Here is an 18993-nt window from a genome sequence, read left to right as displayed (position 1 = left end):
GCAACCAACGTACAAACAGAAATTGTAAAGTGTGGGCTTGAGATACTTGCATTACAATTTGTCAATCATGGAGGCTGCTGCTAAGACCCACTAGGTGGCAGTGTGTTCGTGATTTGCTGGTAAACACAGAAAATGGAATAACTAGAGGTGAATCTCAAGCTACTATTTCTTTCTGACATTTATAAATGTACAATAGAAAATGTTCCCAGAATAGTAAATGGAAAGTCAAACAATGACTATCATGCCAACAGCCATTGACATATGAAATAAAATTGTTTTACAAGTAGTTAACAGTGAAGCATTTTATAAAAGTCAAAACAGCAAAGAATGTTGCCTGTTATGTTCTTTAGTGATTCTTCTGATAGATGAATATTAGACATATCTGAAGTATAGACAGGTGAGAGAATAGGATGATGAGTACCTCTTTGCCAACAGTTACAAAAGCCAGGTTGCCTGGCTGTGCCTAGCAGGCTTCAAGGGTTTTCTGTCCTCAGGCCACAATTCCTCTTAATCAGTCCACATTCCGTTTCCTTTTGAAATGCTATTGGAGACAAATCCCTGACAAGTCACTTCATCTGACTTTTTTTTTTTTTTTTTTGCCCTACGTGGGCCTCTCACTGTTGTGGCCTCTCCTGTTGCGGAGCACAGGCTCCAGATGCGCAGGCTCAGCAGCCATAGCTCACGGGTCCAGCCGCTCCGCGGCATGTGGGATCTTCTCGGACCGGGGCACGAACCTGCGTCCCCTGCATCGGCAGGCGGACTCTCAACCACTGCGCCACCAGGGAAGCCCCATCTGACTATTTTACTTCATTCTCTCCATTTGTATTTCTCTGAAGTTATGTACAAAGACACTCTAACATTTTGCACTGTTAATTTTCTCTATTCCTTTCTGTTTCTGGGACCACTACTTAACTAGCTAGCTGTGTGACCTTGGACAAATTACTTAACCCCTCTGAGCCTCATTTTCTTTATCTGTAAAATAGGATAACAATAGTACTAACTTCATAGGATTGTTGTAGGGCTTACATGAGTTAATATGAGCGCTTAAAATAGTGGGGCACATGGTAAACACCACACGATAGTTTGTTCCCCAACTGTTACTGAATCAAACTTGGGTCTGCTTGCCCGATGTACAGTAAAGCCAATCTACTGACACCAGGTTGTGTTGTAGGAAATTACAGTGCATATTGCAGGGCTAAGCAAGGAGAATGGACAGCTCATGCTCAAAGGACCTGAACCCCACAATAGCTTTCTGGGAAGGGTTTTTAAAAGCAAGATGAGGGAGTTCCTCCTCAAGGGCTATAGATAATATACTGAGCCATATCCTTGCATTGTTTTGCAGATACTAAAACCCCCACCAGGTGGAAGAAGTTAGCTGCATGCTTACCATAAGCACATAGACCCCAGACTGGTTGGAACCAGAAGGTTGATGATGTTGACTAGGTGAAATATCACCTAGTTACCTCACCACCAACCAATCAGAAGAATGTCCACAAGCTAATCACAAGCCTTGCAGAGTCCTGCTCATTTTCACCACCAGAATATAAGGGAAAAGGGGAAAAAAACTGCATTCTTGTTCCCTTTATTTGTGGCTTATAAGTGGTGGATATGCAGCATATGCTCAATAAATACTTAAATCAATGAATGAATAAATGAATGGCTAAAATATGATGGTGCATGTGAGATACACAAGGGAGGATTTAGTAAATACAATCTGGCATTTAACTTTGGAACATTTTTATGAATATATTATTCTTGCATAGTTTTAAAAATATTATTTATTAATCTATTATTTATTTATTTATTTTTGGATGTGCTGGGTCTTAGTTGCGGCATGCAGGATCTTCGTGGCAGCACGCGGGATTTTTTTTTTAGTTGTGGCATGCGGCTTGTTAGTTGTGGCATGCGAACTCTTAGTTGCGGCATGCATGTGGGATCTAGTTCCCTGACCAGGGATTGAACCCGGGTCCCCTGCATTGGGAGCACAGAGTCTTAACCACTGGACCACCAGGGAAGTCCCTTTTGTGATTAAAAAATAGAACGTTTAAAAAAATTTTTTTTAACATTTAAAATATTTTTTTACATTTTATATAGATCAAATGTTATTAAACGTTAGGATAATAGCTAAGAAAGATGAGTTGAATCCCAAAATATTGATTTAGTAGACTTTATTAGTTAGAAACTAATTTTGAGATAATTAGGTGAACTCTCTCAAAACAAGGCCTTTAAATTCAGTAAATTTTCTTTTCCTTTTTAACCCATATTGCTGCCCCAATCTGGTAAAAGCCGTAAGTATGATGAGTATGTTAAGTGTAGTTGATTTTATTGTTTAAAAATACATGTGAGGAATACTCTTGGCATCTTATGTGTCTGTATGGTTGTATCAATTTATGGAGTATCAAAACATAATTAATTTTGGAACTAGCTTCTTTATCATAAAAATATAAAATTTTATTCTTGGATCTGTCTTAGACTGTTTCAAATTATGAAGCACTTTCTGGATGTTTGTACCAATTTACTGTGTGCTTTCCTCTTCCTTGAAACTATTTCTCTCCCCTTGAGGAAACTAGGTTAAAACTCAGCTTATCAGGAAAATTAGGCTTGGAGGAAGACAAATGATCTTTTAAATATATCAAGTAAATTCCTTAGTTCAAAAGAGTTGAACATTATTCTTGAAAATAACTGGAACTAAAATAACAAAAGTTACATTTTGGAAAAAATTTCTTGGAACAGAAAAATGTTAATTCATGCATAAAACTTGCCCAGACGCCATCACCTAATCTGGTCTGGGTGCAGCCTTCACACAAGAACTAATCCTTTCCTTGTGTCTTGCACTGGAACACAACCCGGCAATTTGCCAAGGAGTTAGGGCGTCTTGTGGGGCTTTTTTGTTTTTGTTTTTTTTACCATTTTAAATGATAATCTTGTCATTTTTATTGAGTATCTTTTTATTGCCATAAATACCAGTGTAGCCTTAAATGAAATTCTGCAGGTGCAATTCGTCCGTGGAGAATTGTATCCATTTGCAAACAAAAGCTGTACCAAGCAGGCTTTTAGTTTAGCAGAAATCTCACTGCTGTTCATTTAGAATTTATATATTTCTTTGTATTCTTGGTGTAGTTCAGTACTGAGATTATTCTTTAAATTTCATGGTTGAAGTGCCTCAAATTCAATGTGTCCTTTACGGAACTTGTCATTGTCCGTCTCCTTTCCAGTATTACTGACTTCAGGGAATGCACCTGAAGTCTATCCAGTTGTCCATTCAGAAATCCAGAAGCCAGGCTGCATTGCTTTTACTTGCTTGCTTCCACATTTCTCAGGCACCTAATCCCTGAGTTTGTTTCTTGTGTGTCTCCCCTGTGTGACTGCAGCTGGGCAGGGACTTGGTCTATGAACTCAGAGAGGCTATCACAGTCTCTGATGTTCAATAAATATTTGAGGAATGAATGAATGATGAACATTTATCTACTCTATTCCCTCTTCTCTATTTCTGCCATATTGACCCTAGTTTCACCATTCACCATAGTCTTATCTGGATTATTGTAATAACCTCTAAGTTGGACTCTGACTCTATTCACATCTCATTGCATTTGCCTTAAGTCTAGCCTCTTCTTTCTTTACTCCTGACCTTATTTTTTTAACTTAAATAGTATTGAGCTGCCTATAGCTCCTATATACCCTTATATTTCTTGCCTCTATGACTTTACCCATGATGTTTCTCTCTAGAAATGCTTGGTTATTTTTTTTTATTTGCAAACTTGGTCATACACATTGCTCAGTCCATGTGACAAACTTCCCAGTAATTCTTTTCTGCAGTCCCAGCTTTTACTAAATGTCCCTTTTCTTTTGTCCCATTGCGCCTTGTGCATTTCTCTAACTGAATAGATGTCTTATAGTCTATTTTTGTCTTTAGCTGCATTTCCCTAACTGAATACACATATTATAGTCTATTTTTCTGTTTATCTGTCTGGCTTTCCTTCTATGCTCCTTTTGGGTGGGAATTCTCTCTTAGGCATTGTAATACATTCAGTGGTACACAAAAGTCAGTCCATAAATATTCATTAATTTGAAATGTAGGTATTTTTCTTTTTGTGGAATGAATAAACAGGAATTTAACATTGTTCCTAATTTTAAATGTGTCTACCATATCTTAAGACCACTGAGTACATTGTATACATTGTGCACTGCACAACTCAAGGGGTGGGTACTAGTGCCATAGATTATAATGTGAATGTCCTCTCTACCTCCCTTGACTTGTATGTAAATTATACGAGTTACCCAACTACAGGCAGTTGCCCTGATGGAGACAGAGGAAGCAATGCAACTGCAAGATGATTATATTTTAAACTGAAATTTACTTTGGGTTTTTAAATATCAGATCTATATTCACTAAACAAATAAATTTGGTGATAATTTTTCTGATACTGTCTCTTTTCATAGGAAAACATTTGTCTTAACACGATCTATTTCCTTCCAGTACACACCTCATACATTGTGAAATGTTTTACCTTTCTTTCCTGGACCATAGTCTCATTTCTTTGATTGAATTTGCAACCCCTGGAACATAAAGTTTGTATAAAGGGACAGATATAAGCCAATTGATTTCACTATGAAAAATAAACATTGGCTTGTAAAATAGTTATTTCCATCAAACGAATCAGTCAAAATTAGAACATTATTTTTTTAATCAGAAGATAAGGAGTTGATTCTAAAAAAGCTGCCAGTAGAAAGATATTACCTTCCTCCAGATTCTAGAATTAGACTTAGTAATTGAATTTATCATTAAATTTCAAATTTATAGCTTTAAAAAAGACATTACTTTTCTCTAGGAGATAGAAAAGCTTAACTCTTAGAGAATTTAGGACTAAAAAACATGAAATTCCATATTTAGTAGCTAGCAAATTATAAATTAATGGACAATAAACCAGATAACTATTTCAAGAAAGTGAATTTAGTAAAAATAGCCATTAAACTTGTGCATCAAGAAAGTATCAAAATAGGACTTCCCTGGTGGCGCAGATGTTGAGAGTCCGCCTGCCGATGCAGGGAACACGGGTTCGTGCCCCGGTCTGGGAAGATCCCACATGCCGCGGAGCGGCTGGGCCCGAGAGTCATGGCCGCTGAGCCTGCGCGTCCGGAGCCTGTGCTCCGCAACGGGAGAGGCCACAACAGTGAGAGGCCCGCGTACCGAAAAAAAAAAAAAAAAAAGAAAGCATCAAAATAAAAACTGGATAAATGGTCAACTTGGCATAAGGCCTAGTGCAGACTTATTAAATGAATAGTTGGTATTTATAATCTGTATGGAACAGATACAGATATTAATATTTATAACAACCACCATATTGAGGGTTATATAACTAGCACTCTGCTCCATGTTACGTACTTTTAATTTTGTCATTTTAATACTCAAAAGAATTTATAAGATAAAGATGATTACAATGTCCATATTATGATGGAGAAAACATATGTGTGAAGAGGTAAATACATAAAATAAGGAAGAATTGAATGAAAAATTAATCAAAAGGTAAATATTTTCAAATTGACAGTTAACATTAACGAGCCCATCATTGTCTATCCTTAGACATGAGGTTAAATATAGACAAGCCAAGGAGGCTATAACTCTCCACATATGGTCCATTCAGCCCCTGTCTGTCCCTGCCTGTCTTCCATCCACTTTCTGAGTTTTCCACACAAACTAAGCTTTGAAATTCACCTGCAGTTCATGTTGCAGATCTGGTATGGGTCCCTGGAAGTAGACTCATGGGCCAATTGACTGGTACCCTTCCCACAATTGCTACTAGTAGGCCTAACTGTGGGATGGACTCATGCCCAATTCTGACTCATATTACAGGACCTTCTGGGCCTGGAGCTATGTGCCCTGGACCCTGACTGCTGGCTACAGCCAAACGGTCCGGCCCTTGCCAACTCTCGCTTCCTGGTGGGCTGAACTCTGTCTCCTATCTAGAGGCACTGACTGGGGTTCTACTTCAGTCCCAAATTCCCTTTTTCCCCACCTCTCTTAGGATCCAGATGCTGTCACTTACACGTCCTCAATGCCCAGGAAATACTGATTCCACACATCATCTAAAAGAGTAGACCTTCTGGATATTCACACTAGCCCAGAAGGGAACTGAGTTTGCCAAGTCATCTTGGACTTGGAGCTTTTTACTGCCAGACAACTACACACAAGATCAACCCCAAAGCAAGTTTGGTCCTCTCAGTTTCTATCCAGCATACTTCCAACTCACCTCCCTCAGACCACCATGCTGCTGCTAGGATCACAGAATGCCTTGAGGCCAAACCTGCTTAGCCAATAACAATCCTAGAACCTTGAAAATGTTTTTCATTTGTTCCAGTCACCCAACTATTGACCCAGTTTGCTCGAATTCTGTATTCATGGCATCTATCTATTGTCAACTTTAAGGAATACTCAGGATAAAATATGGAAAATCATTTGGGATCCCAAGTAGATGGATGTAATGTAGAGACATTTAAGTGGAGAGAAAATAAGTAAAGTTTAAGAGTACAAAGGAGAGATGGTAGATTTGCCAAGATCAGGTTGATAGTTTCAGAGGGAAGTTAGAATATAAGAGATTGATTTGAGGTGGGCACATTTATATGTGTTGATCACTGGATTAACCGCTTCTGTTTTCTGTTTTTAATCAGGTAGCGCATATCTTTCACAATTGTCTGTGGTATGGTGGCTGCTATCATTACCACTGCCTTGCTTATAATAGCTAGATAGATGGGAACAACAACAAATCTCAAAAAAATGTCTGGTAGAGTTTAGCACTACTTATTAGGCTTGCCTCTATTACTGAAACTACATTCATTTTGGGGAACAATGACATCTGCCTGACACCTTTACCAACCACTTTCAGATACACAGCACCCAAAGTGAGGTCCTAAAGGGTGGTAGAATGAAACAGCCCAGTGACTCTGCTAAATGTGCGAACAATGAATAATTGCAGGAAGATACATCTCATGTATCATGGAGTAAGGAGAGTTATCTAAAAGTTAGATAGCCCCAGAGAATGGGAGGATATTGCCTGGGCTTGAGATGGATGCGAGAAGGGGACTTGTAGGATATGGGGACATAATATAAGGATCAAATGGCATGTTAGGGTATTGGTGTAGTATTGGCGTGGTATTGGAATGCAGTTAAAATGGCTATATTTTGTATTAAAAACTTTCCACTTAAACAGTATTTATGAGTTTATGTTGCCACCAAAGTTTTAATCTACATAACTAATCAAGAAATTACCAATATCAGGACTTCAATAGGGTAGAAAACAGTGAGATTCAGTCATGTATCTATGTTTTTAAGGATGGTTTACAGCTTAGAAGAGGGAAAGGGAAAAAATTTATTATGTGAATGAAGTGTTCATGTGCATCTGCTATGGTCTGAATGTTTGTGTCCCCCCCCAAATTCATATGTTGAAATCTCAGTGCCCTGTGTGACAATATTAGTAGGTATGGCCTTTGAGAGGTGCTTAAATCATGAGGGCAAAGCCCTTATGAGTGGAATTACTGCTCTTATAAGAGCCTCCAGAGAGATATCTTGACTCTTCCACCACATGAGGACACAGTGAAAATGCACTGATTAGGAAGCAAGAAACCAGTTAGGGGGCTCCTGCAGTAGGCAAGACAAAATATGATGATGATTGGGTTAGGATGGTAGTGGCAGAAATGGAGCAAAGTTGCGGGTTTGGGGGTAATTTTTTAGGAGGTAGAATTGACAGAATGTGAGAATTCAGATGTGGAAGGGGAAGGAGAGGACAATGAAGTACAGCTCCTAATTTTTTTGTTTTGAGTGACTAAGGCTGTGGAAGGTGGCACTATTTACTGAGAAGGAAAAGACTGGGTAAAGAACAGTTTTTGGGGGAAAGCAAGAGTTACATTTTGGACATGTTAAGTTTGAGAGATATATTACATATCCAAATGAAGATGCCAATCCCTAGATCTTGCTGAAGGTCTTCAGCACTAAAAACTATTTTAATGTATATTTGATGCATGCAAAAGAGTATTTGCTATGCATGTGTAAGTTATGAAATATACATAATAAAGGGAAGCCTTGTGCTCTTACCGCCCACTTGAGATCTAGACTTTAGAACCTGATCCCAACCACTCACACCCTTGCGTACTCTTCCCTGACCCCATTGCTCTGCCCTCCCCCAAGAAGTAACCAAGATTCTGAAGTGTGTGTTGTAGCCTAAGATGAATTAGTGATCTAATGCATCCTAACCCCTTCCTGCCTGATAGTTTCGTGAGTCACTACTAGCCATTATATTGTTAAATAGACCTGGATCAACTATCAATTCTAATGGAAGCTCAGTATAATTTAGTATAGAATTTTGAGTAAATTTATAAATTTAATTCAAGTACACCGTGAAAAGGGAACATTATGACAGATTATAAACAACAGGAAGATGAGTTTGAATAAAGCTTCCATATGCACTTGACTCTTGTTTGAGTCACATCCAGTACTGTAGAGCAGGGGTGATTCAGTCTATAAACGCTAGTGGCAGGAAATATCGCCTTATTTCTTATTTTAGATTCATATAAAATCTATTCTAAGCTCCCATACAGACAGAGGAGAAATTCAGTCTTAGTCATTAAGGCTGCATGAGAATCAAGGAAGTGTATGTGGTACTGACAAACTGAGAGAAGATTGTTTCATCTCCAGTTTGCCTTGGTCGTCTTATCCTCATGGCTTACGCCCATGTGCTCTGTTTCTATGCCACACAGAGGCTGCAAAGCCTATGCTTGAGGCCCAGCCACAATGGGACCAGAGGACAGCCAGACCCCTTGTGGAGCTGCCACTTCTCTGGGGCTCTGAGCTGGAGCTACGCTCAGGTTCCTGCACACAGATCTCCATTCTTTTCCTTCTCTGTTGAAATCTTTCCACCTCCCTCTGTTAACCTCAAAGGCACTACTTTCTCTTTCATCTATCCTTGGAGGACTTATCATAATAACGTCAAGGAGTTTAGTCTTTTACAAAAACTAGGAAAGTTCTCTTTTTTTTAAATTTTTTTTAAAAAAATTATTTATTTATCTTCGGCTGAGTTGGTTCTTCATTGCTGCGTGAGGGCTTTCTCTAGTTGCGGTGAGCGGGAGCTACTCTTCATTGCGGTGCACGGGCTTCTCATTGTGGTGGCTTCTCTTGTTTTGCAGCACGGGCTCAGCAGTTGTGGCTTGTGGGCTCTACAGCACAGGCTCAGTAGTTGTGGCGTATGGGCTTAGCTGCTCTGCAGCATGTGGGATCTTCCTGGACCAGGGATCAAACCTGTGGATCCTGCATTGGCAGGCGGATTCTTAACCACTGCACCACCAGGGAAGTCCCTAGGAAAGTTCTCTGATTTCAAGTAGCTTCTGCTTTTCAACCTGCCACACATATCCTCTCAGTCCAAGGAGCATATCCTTGAAACTGGAAGTAGGAGAAAAGGGGAGGAGGGAAACACATTTCAACAAATTACCATCTCAGTGAATAATCCTGCAACACTTCTACAAAATGCATGGGCATGTCGTTAAAGAAAATGTTTTAGGGACCCAGCAAAGACCATCAGACCAGCTTGAAGCAAACCGTAAGTGGGGACTGTTGACTTTCAGTGCCACCAGCATTCACCACCTGCCACTTGCACTGAGGACACTTGGGCACCTGGATCCACAATTATACTTTCTCCTTTCCAAACCCATCACTCAGAAAATAGGACTTCTAAGAATTAATTCACATTGTTAGCTTCTGCAGCAGGTTGTTGGGTGTAGAAAAAAGAATATTACTAGTTTGGATATTTGTCCCAATTCAATGTAAGATGTTGGCCTTTCTCATTCAAATACTCTACATAATTTTCTAAGTCTATTTCTCTCATTTTACCTGATCAAATGTATCCTCCTAATGTAGTCCCTCAAAAGTCAGAAGACTCTTAATATCTTGAAAGCTCCCCCATAGGACTTAATATGTGATAAAGTAGTGGAAATATTTTGTAAATATAATCTTATTCACCACTAAACTTATTGAGGGTGTCGGACCATAACTTATACCTCAGTATGTACCCTATCTTTAATGCAGAGATGGTCAAACAATATGTGTTTAATAATACTTTATTTGTCATCTATTGCTGCTATAACAAATCACCACACACTTAGTAGTTTAAACAACACAAATTTATTATCTTATAGTTCTGGAGGGCAGAAGTCCAAAATGAGTTTGCCTGGGCTAAAGTAAAGGTATTGACAGGGCTGGTTCCTTCTGGAGACTCTAGAGGAAAATCAGTTTCCTTGCCTTTTCCAACATTTCTTGGCTTGTGGCCCCTTCCATCTTCAAAGCCAGAAGCATAGCATCTTCGAATTTCTCTCTGACTCTCACTCTCTTATCCTCTCTCTCACTTACAAGGACTCTGTGATTACATTGTGCTTACCTGGATAATCCAGGATAAAGTCCCCACAACAAGGCCAGCTAATTAGTAACCTTAACTCTACCACAATCTTAATGCTTCATTACTATGTAACATAATATATTCACAGTTTCTAGAGCATTGGGGCATGGATATCTTTAAAGAGCCATTACTCTGCTGACCACAAATGTTAATCCTTTAAGTAAAAATAAGAAGGGTTAAGGTAAAACCAGGATGGATTCTTCAAACCTCATCTTTTAATTCTACAAGAATTCCTAGGAATCTCTAAAAAAAAAAAAGAAGAAGAAAATACTAGATACAATCAAATTTGATATTCTGATCATATTTATATCATTTTGAGACTTTTTTTCACAAACACCTTAGTTTCCTGCTATTGTAGCCAGCCATATAGCATCTGTTATGATTAAGTTCAAGGTTATGTTGCTTCAAATTGTGTTCAATCTCTTCTTGAAACTTTTTTTTTTCTGATGATGTTTAATTTCCCTGATGCAGTCAAGCCTCCAGACAAGTGTGTCATCTTTGAGTGAAATCTGTCTGGAAGCAAAAACTGTTGCCAGAAGCCTTAAAAGGTTTCCAGTATATTTGGACCACACAAAGTTTTAGGTGCCGCTAATGACTGAGCTTTACTGACATTAGATTCCACAGAGTCTCAGTGTTAAGGTTTTTTTGTGTATTGTTTGACAGTTTGCTGTCAAGAAATAAAGAAAAGCTAAGTGGTAATAACTAATATGGTCTGTCACTCTACCTTGATTTACCACAGAACATGACATCAGCATTCGTCAACTAATTGACAACGTAGGCTATTCTATGGACAATGCAAAATGGTCAAACATGAATGACTTTTAGAATAAAGATGCAGTAGGAATGCCTAGTTCTTGCTTTTAATTCAGATTTTAGTTTTGTTTATTTGTTGATTATTTTCTCACTTAAGAACCTACTGATACTTTTTAAATAAGGAATGGAGTAAAATCAGGCTTCACTTGCCTCAAAAACAAACGAAGTCCACTCTAGTTAGTTGAAGCCCACTCCGGCTTAAAAATTCCATTATAAATACAGGTGAATGAGGATATTCTGGGGCTGTAGATTCCATGACCCAGGTGATAGGGGTGTGTCTGTAGTCAGAGCTTTGCGTTGGTGTGGCGTGACTTTCATCTGTCCATGAGCAAGGACCCGGAGGGCGTCTTGGCATTGGTGCACTACATGTGGTGTTGATGGCAGCACGTGTGAGTGGGAAATTGTTGGTATCATAGCATCTTGTTAAACACACTGAAGCATGCTCTTTTGGGAGCCTTTCAGGAAATAAATGGCGAAAGGATGGCATTTCATTATGTCTTCTCTACTTTCTCTAAGCCTACTGACTGGCTGAAAGATTAAAATGCATAATTATGTGCTTTCTACACCCAAACACCTTCATGTTCAATAAATTTTCAGCTCAGCTGAAATTCAGCTCAATAAATTTTAACTATTCATAAACTATTCTAATGGATTAAACTTGTCAGGGAAGTAGTTCTTACAAAGCAAAGACATAGACATGTCTCTTGACCTTGACATAAAACCTTGACCTAGCATTTGGACAGGAGTTCTTAACCTCAGGTTTATGGATAACTGAATGATCCTAAAGGATATCAGGCCAACTGTGAATTCTCTCCAAGCATAGGAAAACATTTTGGGTATGATTGCATGTGTATTTTTCTGGGATGAGAAACCATAACTCTCATTTAATCCTCAAATGGCTCTGTGTCTAATAAATAATAAGGAAGAAAATAAAATGTTTAAGAACCAAAGATTTAGAATCTTTTTTTTTTAACAAAACGTTGCTTACAAACCTCAGGAAAAAATTGTTTTAGAATCCACAATGAGCTGTTTTTGGCTAGCATGCATAAACTGAGCAGTCATTTTGGAAAATTAATATGAAAACACAAAAATGTAATTGCTAAGCAACCTGTGCATTAAGCATCATTTTCAATTAATTTTAGCTAAGATTTGGGCTATTAATTTTAATATCTTACAATCACATTCATAATTAATTGAAGTTAATCGCTTTAAAACTCCCTTTAGAGGCTCTGCAAACCATAGCATGTTTTGATTTTTGCAAGGATTTCTCTTATTAAAAATATGAAACCCCATATCATCTTGACAGAGTCCCACAATACTGGAAATGTAGGGATCTCTTTCTTTAATGACAGCTTAAAATGTGAGACTCTAACATTCAAAAATAAAAAAGAAAATTATTTAACCCAATTCTTAATCATATAACTAACATTTTGCATGTAACTCAATATTTTAGTTGATTTTTAACTGTTCTTTATCTACTCTAAGAAGCTAACTAACTTTCTTGAAAGGTAGCAGTAACAAAATTATTAAAATGTTATAAATTTATCAAAGTGTTTAGTATGTAAAAGAAAAGGAAGCGTTGACCATGCTTTGGTAAGCAGTGTAGCTGGTGAACCTAGAAAATTCAGACCTTGCTGGGGGGGCCTTGATTCAAAGCTACTGGGAACAAAACCTGACTCTTCTAGAATGGAATCAAATAAGAAACTTTAGAAAACTTCTGGAAGAAGACAACGTTTTGGAAAAGATGATGGAATTTAATTACTTTGGGGATTATTGTTATTGATTTTTATGTACTTTGGGTATTTTTCTGTAATTTCATATTGAATCCGGCATAAAAGGCTATTTCAGGGATGCATTACCAACAGCTCGCAGAATCTTGTCAAATAAATTTTTACTTAGAAAAGATTTCATTTCACTGAACGTTCATTCTCCCTGACATCCCTCGAGTCAGCCCCAAATCTCCACAGCCTGAGGTCTTAAATGAATTACCTGTATTGTAAGTCATGACCAAGAGATGAAAGGATGCTTTCTAGTCACATAGAACTTTGTTGGAGAGTTTTGGCCAGCACAAAAATAACATGCCAATGTATGGGTGGAGAAATAATTAATAAAAGGCATGTCTCAGCAGTATTGTTGCAAAGCTAAATGTATCCTATAGCCCTAATTCTCCAGTGTTGTCCTGTTTCAAACATTGTCTACATTTTCCTCTCCTGGGGGTCAGAGGATGAATGCTGATTCACTATGAGGAGAGTTCAGTGTCAAGGGCAAAGGACAAGTAGCACAGTAGGATCTGGGCAAGTTAGAGGCTGGGAGTTCTGAGGGAAATAGCAGGAGACCAAGTGCCAGTCTAAGAAGAAATCACTGACAAAGGGTAATGGACACCTCTTCACCCCAGTAAATCCCCTGAGAGAGGGGCTTGCTGGAGTCCCCAAGCCAAGAGGCCACCCTCAGGGAGGAAACTATTTCTGGTTTTTGTTTTCCTTGTCTTATTAACAATTTATTTTTCTTGTTATAGAGTAGCAAATCTTCATTGTAGAAAATTTGGTCATACATATATAAGTGTATCCCTAACCAGTAAGAACAACTACTGACATTTTGTTACTTTTCCTCCCAGTGGTTTGCTGCATGTCTATTGCTTTCCATCCATATGTTTGCACACTGACAAAATCCCAAAATCTAAGTGGTAATCCAACTTTATTCATTTAATGTATTATGTGTAAATATTTCTCCAGAGACACTTGTTTCTGACTTTCCCTGGTTCTGATAGGCAATCCCTCCCTGCTGACACCCCACCCCCCATATATACATATACTTTTCTAAATTATCTGATTTTTTAAAAAATATATATTTATTTATTTATTTTGCCTGTGCTGGGTCTCAGTTGCAGCATGCGGGATCTTCATTGTGGCATGTGGGATCTTTAGTTGCGGCATGTAGGATTATCTGACTTGTTTTTTAAGAGAAAAGTTGAGTATTATTTTCACAAAACCAAAAACAGGAAGGAAAGGAAGGGGAAAGGAAAAGGCGAAAGAAAAGACAGGGGCTGGTGGGGGAAGAGAGAGAGAGAGAGAGGAAGAGAGACTGTGTTAGTTTTACTTTGGCCTAGGAAATGTTTTTTCTGCCATTTCAGGACACCTGCCCCCTCTATGCCCAACTCACCCCCTCCATGTCTTCTGTCAATATTTCTGCACACCTTCTTTGAGCCCCAAACACTGAACAGTACACAAGTGGAGGAAAGGGGGACCATTTATTGACCTAATATTGTGCTATGAATAAATTTCTGTCAAAGTAACCAGTCAATTTGCTCCAAACCTCTTGAGGTGGGGCAATGATCAAGTGGCCCAATAGCTAATGAGCACTTAATGAATGAGTGCTGAATTGAGGTGAATGTTTTGAGCGGGGAGAGGGCAGGGAAAGGTGGGAGAAGCCTGAAGGCAACAGGAAGGCATTAGGCGCCTGCATGGAAGTGGAGCTAGTAGGGTCCCACTCAAGGGAGAGAGGTGTTGTAAAAGGGGGCCTCGGGATGAAAAAGACAAAATTTCAAAACCTCACCATCTCTTTTCATCAATCAATCAGAAATGAGCATACGCTGACACCCACGGAGGCATTTCCTGTCTGGCAGCTCTGGAAACAACTCCTCAGCTTCTGCTGCCTGGGAGTGCTCCGCATCCTGAAAGGGGTGCTTTGGATGAAGCAGGAAGAGCTGCGTTAGTGTAGTTTGAACTGTATTCGCGTTGGTGAATAAGAATCCCCTAGACTAAGACAAGCCTTAGGCAAAATCATGAGGGAGGTTGGTTTTGAGGAGGTGGAGATAGGGAGAGAATCCAGGTCTCCAGAAAGCCCCTCAGAGACAGCAGCATTCAGAGCGCTTTCAAGGTCTTGTACCTGGCACAGGGCAAGCTCTCGGCACATGTTCTTTGAACAAGTAAACATGGAAACCGAGCCTTAGGCTCCCTCCCAGCAGGGAAGTGAGAATTCATCAGCTGTCCCCAACTGGCATAAAAGAAGTTGGGCTGCTTGACTTCACATATGAAAACAGGGAGCTCAAGAATAAAAAAAAAACCCAAAAATAGAGAACCGACCGTCATAACTGGGACTAGAAAATTCTCAGTATCTGTCCTGGGTCATGGATCGTGCCCTGTTCCCAAGTTGAATGTTAGGACAACAAGTAAGGCAATTCTATTAGTGTCCTGAGAAGGGTTATAGGGAAGTCTAGAAAGGTTGAAAAACACACTAGGTTGCTGTGGCAAGCTGAATATTTTGTATCTTATCTTTCTGTAAGAGGCAGCCATAGAAGTTTTTAGGCAAGAAAATGACCTGATTAAAAATTAACATGGTCATTTTGAGAAAGAAAGGAGGGTCAACTCCAGTTAAGGAGCTAAGTTAATGAACAAAGATATTAAGTCTTTATGAGTAAAAGTCCATTAAAATGGACTTAGTTGAAAACCCAAATGTGACTCACAACTTAAGGAGTTTGAATCGAAACCTCTTCACTTTATGACTTTTCTTACTATAAATAGAACCCTCACCCTTGCCAATAGTAACCACCAATTCTCATATTTATGATTACAAATTACTTCCAATGAAAAAGGCCCCAACTACCCATCCTTTCAACACCCATGCTAATGTAAAATCAAGGATAAGGCAATATCGCATCACTTAAAGATCATCGAAGAATAGGAAAATTTCTCCTTCTCAGAACTTATCATTGCAAGATGCCTGAGATCTTCATGCTCACTGAGTTAGAAACTAAACATTTTGAAGAGTAGACTTTTATTTTCAGTGGAACACATGGTTTCTGTGAGCAGCAAAGAAAGTATACACTGCTCTAGGGAGACGTATGTGTAACACCATGTCTTCATTCTGAGATTCTTAGAGCTTTGATATTAATGGGTGTCAGCCAAAAGGATCAATTGTGATATAGCTCATGTATTTTTGGTTTATAATTGTATTTTTGGTTTATAATTGTTGAAAAACTGTACTGTTGGAGGTGGTTGAAACATTTATCTTCCATTTCCTCATGTTTCTATGGGTAAAAAGCATAGTCAGGTGTTGGAGTACATACTTTTCTCTTTACTCCCTTTGGGGTCTCTGACGGACAGGAAAATTGTATTCTTGTTCTAGGCCTGACACTTATTAGGTGTCAAAATCGGACAGGAAAATTGTATTCTTGTTCTAGGCCTGACACTTATTAGGTGTCAAAATCTTTGTTAAACTCTTTGCTCCAACATTCCAGTGTTTATCTTCTCTCTCAAGGTTAAAAAAGTAATTTCAAATTCTCTATTGGGTAATTAATCAATCTGTGAAGGAAAACCTCCTGGCACACTATACACTTAAACACTGTAAAAGAGCATTGTTCATGATTATATTCGGTAAACTTTGTGAAAGCACTGTTCTCAATTTTTTGTTGGCACTTGTCAACTTTCGTTTAAGTAGTTAATGAGAAAGCCTATAGGAAGACAAAAGAGCTGATTTGGGGCTTCCCTGGTGGCGCAGTGGTTGAGAGTCCGCCTGCCGATGCAGGGGACACGGGTTCGTGCCCCGGTCTGGGAGGATCCCACATGCCGCGGAGCGGCTGAGCCTGTGAGCCATGGCCGCTGAGCCTGCGCGTCTGGAGCCTGTGCTCCACCATGGATGAGGCCACAACAGTGAGAGGCCCGCGTACCGAAAGAAAAAAAAAAAAGAAAAAGAAAAAGAGCTGATGTGACAAACACTTGAAGAATGGGGACTTATCTTGTCAGTAGGAAAAGAAATTCTAAATTTCCTATTCACTGGTACATGGCCAGTGAATAGGATTAATTTCCCTAAAAGCAATAATGTATCACTTTCTGTTTTTTAAAAAATTATTTGATGGTTGCTAATCAAATATACTACAGCAAAAAGTTGCATTCTCCCATAGAAGCAGAAGAGTATAAGTAGATAATGCTCTTGCTAGCAAGATAACAGAAAATCAGGCAACCATTACCTTACCTTTTTCCACATTTTGAAGTAAATTATTCTTTCACACATCTAAAAGAAAGAAAGACAATGAAGCTGCAGATTGATTGCATTTGCAAAAGATTCCTTGTGACTTTCATTTAGATATAATGAAAGTTCAGGAAGCTTTCAATTCAGTTTGCAGATCTCAGGAAGAATTTCAGAAATTTTATATTTTAGCTGATGAATTATAAGGTGAAACCTGGTTCTTAAATTTGTGGTTGCTTGTATATGTCAGTTTTGGAGAAAAGCTCTGAAAATATGAAGGTGAACTTCCTAAATCTGTCATTTATAAGTAAGATCCATCCTGTTGCTAGGTCCAGAGTTACAGAGGAGAGAAAGGTATCCAAGGTTATTGTCATTTTTTGAATGTTCATTATAAAAGTAACATAATGTCACTATAAAACAATTTTAAAAAACTAAATTGTATAAAATAAAAATTAGAAGAATCCTCTCACTGTTTAATTTTATTCCCCATTGGTAGCCTCTGCTAATATTTTAGTTTATATCCTTCCATGCCTTACACACACGCACACACACACACACACACACTTTTTAGCAAAGATGGGATCACACTATTCAAGATGTTCTACAACTTCTTTTCTCACTTAACAGTGTCTCTTTGACATCTACCCACATCACTGGTTATAGATCTTTTCTGTTTAATGCTGCGTTGTATTCCATTGTATGAACATCATAATTTAACTAGTGATGAGCACGGGGTGATTTCCAGTTTTCACTGAGAAACAGTTAACATAGTTCTTGAGAGCCCAGACTCTGGCAGCAGGCTGCATGTGCTCATAAGCCCAGTTCCTCCACTTACTAACTTATTCAAATTACTTAAATTCCTAGGTCTCAGTTATTTCATCTGTAAAATGGAAAGAAATTAGCACTTACCCTAGAAAGTTGTTGTGAAGAGTTAATAAGTATAGAATGCTTAAATAGTGCCTTCCTCACTGTAAGTAATATGTGAAGGTTCACTATGGTATTTTTGTTGCTAGGGACAATACTGCAATCTATTGCTTTCATATATATCTGAATTTTAACTCTTGAACAGATCGTATGTTTTTAAGGACACAGAATTAGGCTGTGGTGAAAATAGCCCATGAACTCTTAGCCTTCATTTCTTATATAGAAGAAATATTATGAACAGAAAAGGCAATACATTGCTCTGTTCATGGAACCCCAGTGCTAGAAACCATAAATAAAGACATTTATGTTCTGAATTTCTCCAATTTATCCCTATTTCCAAAGTCCTAGTTCAGTCCATCATCTTCCCTTGCCTGGGCTGTTACAAAAATCTTCGAACATCTTTGCCTGCCTGCTTCTGGGTCCCCCATCCCTTCCAACCAACCTCTACCACTGCTGCCCAAGGGACATTTTAATGCTCCTTAATCTCTCAAGGTTAAAATGTAAACTCTTTAACCTGGGATGCAAGGCCCTTTGTGAGCTTGTCCCTGCCTATCTCTCCAATCCTTTTTACAGCTCTGGCTTACTTCCATACTCCAGTCACACTGGCTTAACCAACACACCTCTGAATGCACCACACTGTTTCATCCTCTGGAAATTGCATGCACAGTCCTCCTCCTTTGATTTCTGTACCCCCTTTGTCAATCTTTTGAAGTCTCCTTGTTTTTTAAAGCCAAGATCTTGTATCCCCCTGTCTTTGATATCTCCTTTGAACTACAGCTTCTGAAAGGATTTCTGATGACTTTAACTTTATATCACCATTTTCTACCCTAATTAGGCACTTTTCACACTGCAACTA

Source organism: Pseudorca crassidens, chromosome 13 (assembly GCF_039906515.1).
Source record: "Pseudorca crassidens isolate mPseCra1 chromosome 13, mPseCra1.hap1, whole genome shotgun sequence".
Lineage (NCBI taxonomy): Eukaryota > Metazoa > Chordata > Mammalia > Artiodactyla > Delphinidae > Pseudorca > Pseudorca crassidens.
This window is presented reverse-complemented; position numbering follows the sequence as displayed.